The following is a 7,393-nucleotide window of genomic DNA, read 5'->3' on the forward strand; positions in this document are numbered from 1 at the left end:
CATGAACTTGTTCTGCATTTGGCTCCTTTCTCACAGGCTCAGCAGTAGCATGCTCGAGGGCCAGGGCCACCCATTCATTGCACAAATATCACTGGAGTGCCTGCCTGTTATGTAGAGGACTTTGTGTTAGGGTGCATATGTAAGTGCTATGGTGTTCAAGGATTGGTGTTTGTGACCCGAAGGTAAGCTGGAGACCATTTTCTGCTGAATTTCCCAGGAGTATGGTAGAATCCTTTGAAAATAGACAAAGACAGATCTCTTAGGTCAGCATGTCAGTTTGTACCACCTGCTATAACTGGAAGGAGAGGTGGACAGAGGTAAGATCACAATGATTCATGGGTTATGGCTAATGGTCTGAATGGTCAGGGACTTGGAAGGAACATGATTGAAAAATTGGTGACAAGGAAATCTGAGGAAGAGGCATGTGGGTAGAGTTCTCTGGACGGGCACAGAGTGTGAGATATTTGTGTCTTGTGTGAATGCTCGCAGAAAGGTGACCTCAAGTGGAGAGGATGACCCTTCTGTGGACATCAATCAGGATCCTTCTCTATCTACTCTTGGCTCTGCCCAGTGGGGCTCATGAACAGGGTGGCCATGGTTGGGATGAAAGGACGAAGTTTATGCATGGGTCCAGCAACATGGACTTCCAGTCACCAAGGCTGATCTGGCTATAGCCATTGCTGAGTGTCCAAACTTCCAGTAGCCTTTTAGCTCCTAAAAGGGCACATTCCCCAGGGGGATTAGCCAGCTGTTTGGTGATAAGTTGATTATATTGGATTATTCCCATAATGAAAGGGATGCCACTTCGTTCTTACTGAAATAGATGCTTTCTCTTCTTGCCTTCTTTGCCTGCAATGTTTCTACCTAAATTATTATCCATGGACTTATGGAAGGCTAGCCAGAAACTATCATGGTTTCTAAACCAAAGAATTCATTTCATAGAAAATGAAGTTGCAACAATGGGCCCATGCCCATGAAATTCACTAGTCTTACCATGCTCCCCATCATCTTAAAGCAGCTAATTTGATGGAACAGTGGAATAGCCGTTTGAAGACTCAGTTGGGTGCTAGCTAGGTGACAACGCCTTGCAGGGCTAAGGCAACATCCTCCAGGATTCAGTCTGTGCTTTTAAACTGATGTCCAATATATGGTGATTTTTCCCCCCGGAGCCAGGATTCATGGGTGTGGGAATCAAGGGGAGGAAATGGGGATGACTCTTATCACTGTTATCCCTAGTGATTCACTAGCTATGTTTTTTGTTCCCATCCCTGCAGTTGGGCTCTGCTGGTTTAAGAGTTTTAGCTTCAAAAGGAACTCAAGGTGGGAAATGCTTCCACCCAGGGACACAACCGTGATTCCACTGAACTGGAAGCTGAGAGAGCCACCTACACACTCTGTGCTTTTGTGCCAATGAGTCAATGAGCAAAGAAGAGGGTCACATACCGGCTCTGGGAGCTGATCCTGATAATCATGGGGACATTGGGATTACTATACGATAGGGCTAAGGAACAGTATATTTGGAATGCAGGAGATCCTCTGGGGAACCTCTTACTGTTCCTATTTCCTAGGATTAAAGTCAGTGGAAAACTACAACAGCCCAGTTCAGGCAGGCTCACAAATGACCCAGAGCCTTCAGGAATGAATGTTCGAGTCATCCCAACAGCCAAGGAACCACAAGTAGCTGAAGTGCTTGCTGAGGGTAAAGGCAGTAGGTTCTGGAAGAAAGTCATAATGTCTTCCAGCAACGACCATGTGCCCCGTGCACAAAGGAGGGCTATCATAGTTGTGTGTTTTTTCCTCATTTTCATATTTATATGTTTGTTTATATATTAACTAAATTTTTGTTTTCTTCCTCCCTCTCATCTCCATATCACCTAACCTAAAATGTATTATATAATAGTTAGCTTTATATACCAATATTTAAATGACAGGGACTGTGAATCAGCTAGAAGAAAAATTAACATCATCCACAAACAAAAGAGGGACTTTGTATCCTCTTCTAGGAAAAAGGTTACTGTGTTTGAGGTTGTACCTGTGACGGTTGGATCCCACCTGGCTGAAGCATGGCTTTATTACGGTTTTGGAGATAAAATATGGCTTAAGGAGCTGTGTAGAGTATAAGCTGACAAGGGTTGACTGTGGTGGCTTTGTAATGTGTCACCGTGGCTAGGCTGAATTCTATTTCCCAGAACTTCACTCCCTGTATGTTTCCAGTTGGAGTGTGTCACGAGGGAGATCCTGGTGTGAGATTCGGAGGGCGGAAGAGAAGCAGCAGCTGCTGCTGTTGACTCCCTGGTTCACCCTATTGCTGTGATGTAGGAGCCAGACCTGCCACTGAGCCACCTTCTCCTGGCTCTTCCTTCAGCTTCTCTGACTCCTGGGCCAGGTGTGTGTTAGGTCCATGATGAAGGACATTAGCTTCTCCTGTAGACACTCATACCATCAAGGTCAGAAGCAGCCAAAACGCCAGCTGGTGCTTGTGAGTTTTGCCGTATCCTTGCTCTGCCCTGCTTTGCACTTACCTTCCTTCCCAACTGCCTGCCCTGCAGACTTCAATTTCTAGGCCTAGTCACAAAGCCAATCTGCCAGAAATGCTTCACCAGCTCTCACAGTTACTTAAGAGCAAATCTCTGTCACAGACCCGTATCATACATACAGTGCCTTGTGATTTTGCTTCTCTGAATGAACTCTGATTGACACAGTGGCTTAAAGAATAGGAGAGTTTATTTCCTCACATGTTCCAAGGTGAGCAATCCAGGAGGGCAGCCCAGCTCTGCTCCACAGGAACATTCAGGGATCCAAGTTCCTATCACTGGATTGTACCACCATCCTAAGGCGCTGTCTTCACCCACCTACTCAGAGCAGAGTCTCCACAGCCAAACTCCAGCCAGGGAGAGACAAGAGGGTGTGGAGGAGGCATGTTCCACATGGAAGGCCTGGCCCTGGAAGTGGCACTCGGCCCTTCTGTTCACATCCTGTAGATGAGAACTTCATCACGTGGCCTTACCCAACTCCAAGGAAGACCAGGAAATCTGTTCTAGTGAGGAAGCCTTGTGCCCAGCAAGAAAGGGACAAGGCATTTTGGTGAACAACTAGCATGAATATAGACTAGTTTTAATAGGGTGAATATTGCTCTATATAATATATAATATTACATGTTACTGTATAATAATATATAATGCTATATATGCTGCATAATATATAGAATATATATTAGACTAGATAGAATACAGTAATATGTAATAGATAATATTATATATTATGATGCTGACCCAAAAGTCCTAAAAATAGCATAACAGAACCACTAAAAATGAGCTGAGTTACCCAGCAAACCAAAGCCAGAAGCAGCCTGTGCAATGAAAAATTGAATTGAATGCTTCCAGATTTCAGATTTTTCTGTTGCCAATAAATAAATAAATAAAGTACTACCGTAACAACAAACCCCAGGAACTTCCCCAACTGAAAATCATAATTGATTACAAGCTGTTGCCTGCAGTATTGAGTTACATTTCGCCTTACCAACTAAATGCCTCAGTAGTTAAAATGATTTTGTTTGAGATTCACATGGATTAAATAGCCTAGAACACATCCACCCTAGACTTAATCTAAGAGAGAGGAGATTTGGTTAAAATGTTGCTTCTCAGCATGTCAGGAAATGTTTTCTTCAATTAAGTAATCTTATTTTAGAGTTAACTCTGTGCCAAGAAAATAAACAATATATCTTTCATGAACACATCCACTCTGTTGTATAAAAACTTTTATTTTCTGGGAGGCTGCTCTTGGAATTTGTACACATAATGAGATCAGAGCTGGAAAAAATCCTGTTTTCTTTAGCATTTAATGGCTTTGGAAACTATAAGGGGCCATGTGACACACTATAATGACAGAGCTCTGTGAACAAGTGAATATCAAAGATCAACGGATAATCTCCCCCGCTAAAAACCCTGCAGTTTTACAGGAACCCTGCATTAAGTACAGTGGGATGTTTCCACTCAATCTTGAGCTGCGTAAAAATTAGTTGCAAGAGAATCTGTTGCTGATCACAGAACAAATGTTGTTATGCTTTCAACACATTTTAAGGGATTAGGCATTATGGCTACGTACTTCTAAGATCAAGCTGCAATAGTGGGAAGTCAGGCAAAATCTTTAAGATCCTAGTGACTGGCTATCGAAAGGATGGCATCATACAAGGTAAAACGCTAGAGGACTCTTTTTTGGAGGTCTCTGCCCCCCCACCACAGAGGAAGGAGCAGTAGTTGTGTTATGTACAACAGAGGGTACAACACCCTCTGTTATGCTCCAGCAACACCAAATGACTCTCACTTCCCATAACATGCAACTCTGCTTCTTTCCTCCATGCTTCTGCATATGCTGTTTCCACCACTAACACCCCTGCTGTCCTAGGAGACCCAGCTCCAGCATCGCCCCTCCTAGGGAGCCCAGGCTCCTCTTCCCTCTCCTACTAAATTTTTTTCTTACTTCTTTCCCTGCAGGTGAGCTTCTTGAAAGCAAGAAGTGTTACTGATATTGTTTCCCTTACCTTCCACGCAGACTTATGGTGAGTACACAATATATGTTTGTGAAATAAACAAGTAAATGTTACCTCTAAAGAGGTGGGATAAGGGAACTTCCCAATTGGCCAACTTCAGTGCCCTTTTTGACATAGGAAAGGGCCAGTCTCAGAGCTCAACGGGGAAGAAGAGAAGAGAAGTTCCTCTGATCTTTCGCATTCTCCTCTCGGTCTGTACCTGGGTCAACCGAGACCAGTATTTAGCTTCCAGTTGTGTCCCTCATGTTCCCTTGATCGCCGATGGAAGGCACAAGTGAACATTTGCTGGCATGAACTACGTGAAAGGCCCTCCGCCCTGGGAACCTCGGTGGTATGTTCCCTTTCCGGACAGACGCCAGGGCAAACACTAGTGAAGGAGCAGTGCAGAAGCAGACTTTCTCGGACCTGGTGAGAGAGCTTTCATCTCCTCAGAAGGAAGAGTTGACTTTGCTCCATCTAGCTTTTGTGTGCAGAGTTTAGATGGGAAATTGGGACAGAGCATGGAGGGAAGGGGGTCCAGCCTTCACAGATTCATCCAGATTCATATACCCTGTTCCACCACTCCCAACACTTGCTCCTTGGGCCTTTAAAGGGATAGTGACCAAGATGAAGAGCCAGGAACCCTGGGATGGTAATGAGGAGAACAGTGTCTGAGTCCCACCACTGCTAGTGTGATCTTCAGCGAGCCTCTTAATTTCTCAAGCCTCAGTTTTTTCACCTTTTAATGGGGGCAACAATATCCACCCAATCACTTTACCACAAGGTGCTAAGCTTTGAAAAAGTTAGTTTCCACAAAATCTTTTAAATACTTAAAAGTGCCATATCAACGCATGCCTTATCTCCCTCCACTCCCTTATGAGTAGCCTGCCTTTCAGCCCACCTGGACCACTTGGAGTGTACAAACACCTTGCTCACACAGATGCTTTTCACCTGTGGGGCAACTGCCCCCATTAAGACTCTCCTTCTTGGCTGTGCTGTCATGCAGATATCAGGTACCCCCTGACATGGCATGATAACAAGGGCATTTCTCTGTGATCTTCCCCCAAACCCATAAGCCTAGTCTAGCCGTGAGGAAAACACCACACACATTCAGATCGGGGGCCATGTACAGGATACATGGCCAGTACTCCTCAAGACTGTCAAGGTCATGATAACAAGCAAAGACTGAGAAACTGTCGCAGACTGTCACAGAGAAGCCTGAGGAGGCACAACAACCTAATGCAATGTGGTTCCCTGAAACAGATCCTGAAACAGAAAGAGGACATTAATAGGGAAGGTGGTGACATCCATAAAAAGTGTAGAGTGTAGTTAATAGTAATGCGTCAATGTTAGCTTCTTAGTTTTAATAAGCACACCGTGGAAATTTAAGATGTTAAGAATGGGGGAAGGCGGGAAGGGTATAGTTCAGTGGTAGAGCGCATGCCTAGCATGCATGAAGTCCTAGGTTTGATCCTCAGTACCTCTGTTAAAAAAATAAATAAATAAACATAATTACCTTCCCCCAAAGCAAAAAGAACACCCTAACCCCCCCAAATAAAAAAAAAGTAACAACAAAAAATTTTTTAAAGAATGGGGGAAATCATATGAGAAATATATAGGAACACTGTTTGCAACTTTCTGTATATCTAAACTTATTAAAAGTTAAAAATGTGTTAAACAAAATTCTGTTTCCCCTTCAAGCTTCATCCAAACAGCACCTCTTTGTGATGCCGTACTGAATCCCCCCGTTAGCTGGGCACTTCCTTTCATCTAAACCCTCCTAGCACTTGGCTTCTTCCTTAAGTGGCATTCTACAGGTTGTAATTGTTTGTGGGATCTTTAGCCCTGCCCCACCAGACACACCCATATACTAACAAGCAGGCAACTTGAAGGTGATTTTTTTTTTTTAATTGGCAGGGCCTAACAGAGCCTCAGACACGTGATCAATATTCAACGAGTGTCTATGAACGGGTGGGTGGACGAATGGCAGCAGGCTGTGCTGTCACAGTGCAGAGTTCCTGCAGCATGGTCATCCTCTCCCGGCTTAGCTGGGCAAGATATTTGCCCAAGAGAGAATTTATTCTGTAGGCTCAGGCAATGTGTGTTACTAGAGGCATTGCCATATATTTGCAAAACACCGTGTATATCTAAGACTTCTCAAGAGATTTAGAAACTACGACTTATTAAACTTCACACCCCACCCACTCACATGAAATGCTTAAGGCATAATTTAGTAATCCAAACTGTACATACCACAGGAGATTTGAAAAGTGCCTAATTAAAGATACAATGCCGTCCTCACCTTATCCTGGGCTAAATCCACTGAAATTAGCGAGCATTTGGATTCAGAAGAGGAAGAATTCAGGCATTTTTATAGCTGTGGATTTGAAGGGATTTGGGGCATCAGTACACTAGGCTTGAATGAGAAAAATAGGCTAGCAATTGGGAATAAATAAGATGGTTGGACGCCAAACAGGATGTCAGAATTAAGAAAGAAAAACTGGAAAAGAATGAAACTGAACTGCTGAATGAAGGGTGTGGGAGAGGCCTGTGATGAGGGGTACTGAAGGAGAGATAAGAAATGTTGTCTTAGCCCAGTTTTCTCCTTTCTAAAAAGCAGATCTTGAGACATGGGTTTGTATGGAGGTGGTTAATTTTTAGAAGTGGAGAATGGGGGAGCACTGACCCGGCTGGCTCACGTTCTCATTGCGGAGGGAATTAAATTTTGAATACAACCTATAAGAACTGGGAGTGCACAGGATTATGAAAAGTGGCTATTATAGTCACGCAAATAGTAACAGCTAATGGTGGTTTAGCTAAATTTCGTCTCTTTCAAGGAAAATTTTCAAAACCAAATTTTGTAAG

Source organism: Camelus bactrianus, chromosome 3 (assembly GCF_048773025.1).
Source record: "Camelus bactrianus isolate YW-2024 breed Bactrian camel chromosome 3, ASM4877302v1, whole genome shotgun sequence".
NCBI lineage: Eukaryota > Metazoa > Chordata > Mammalia > Artiodactyla > Camelidae > Camelus > Camelus bactrianus.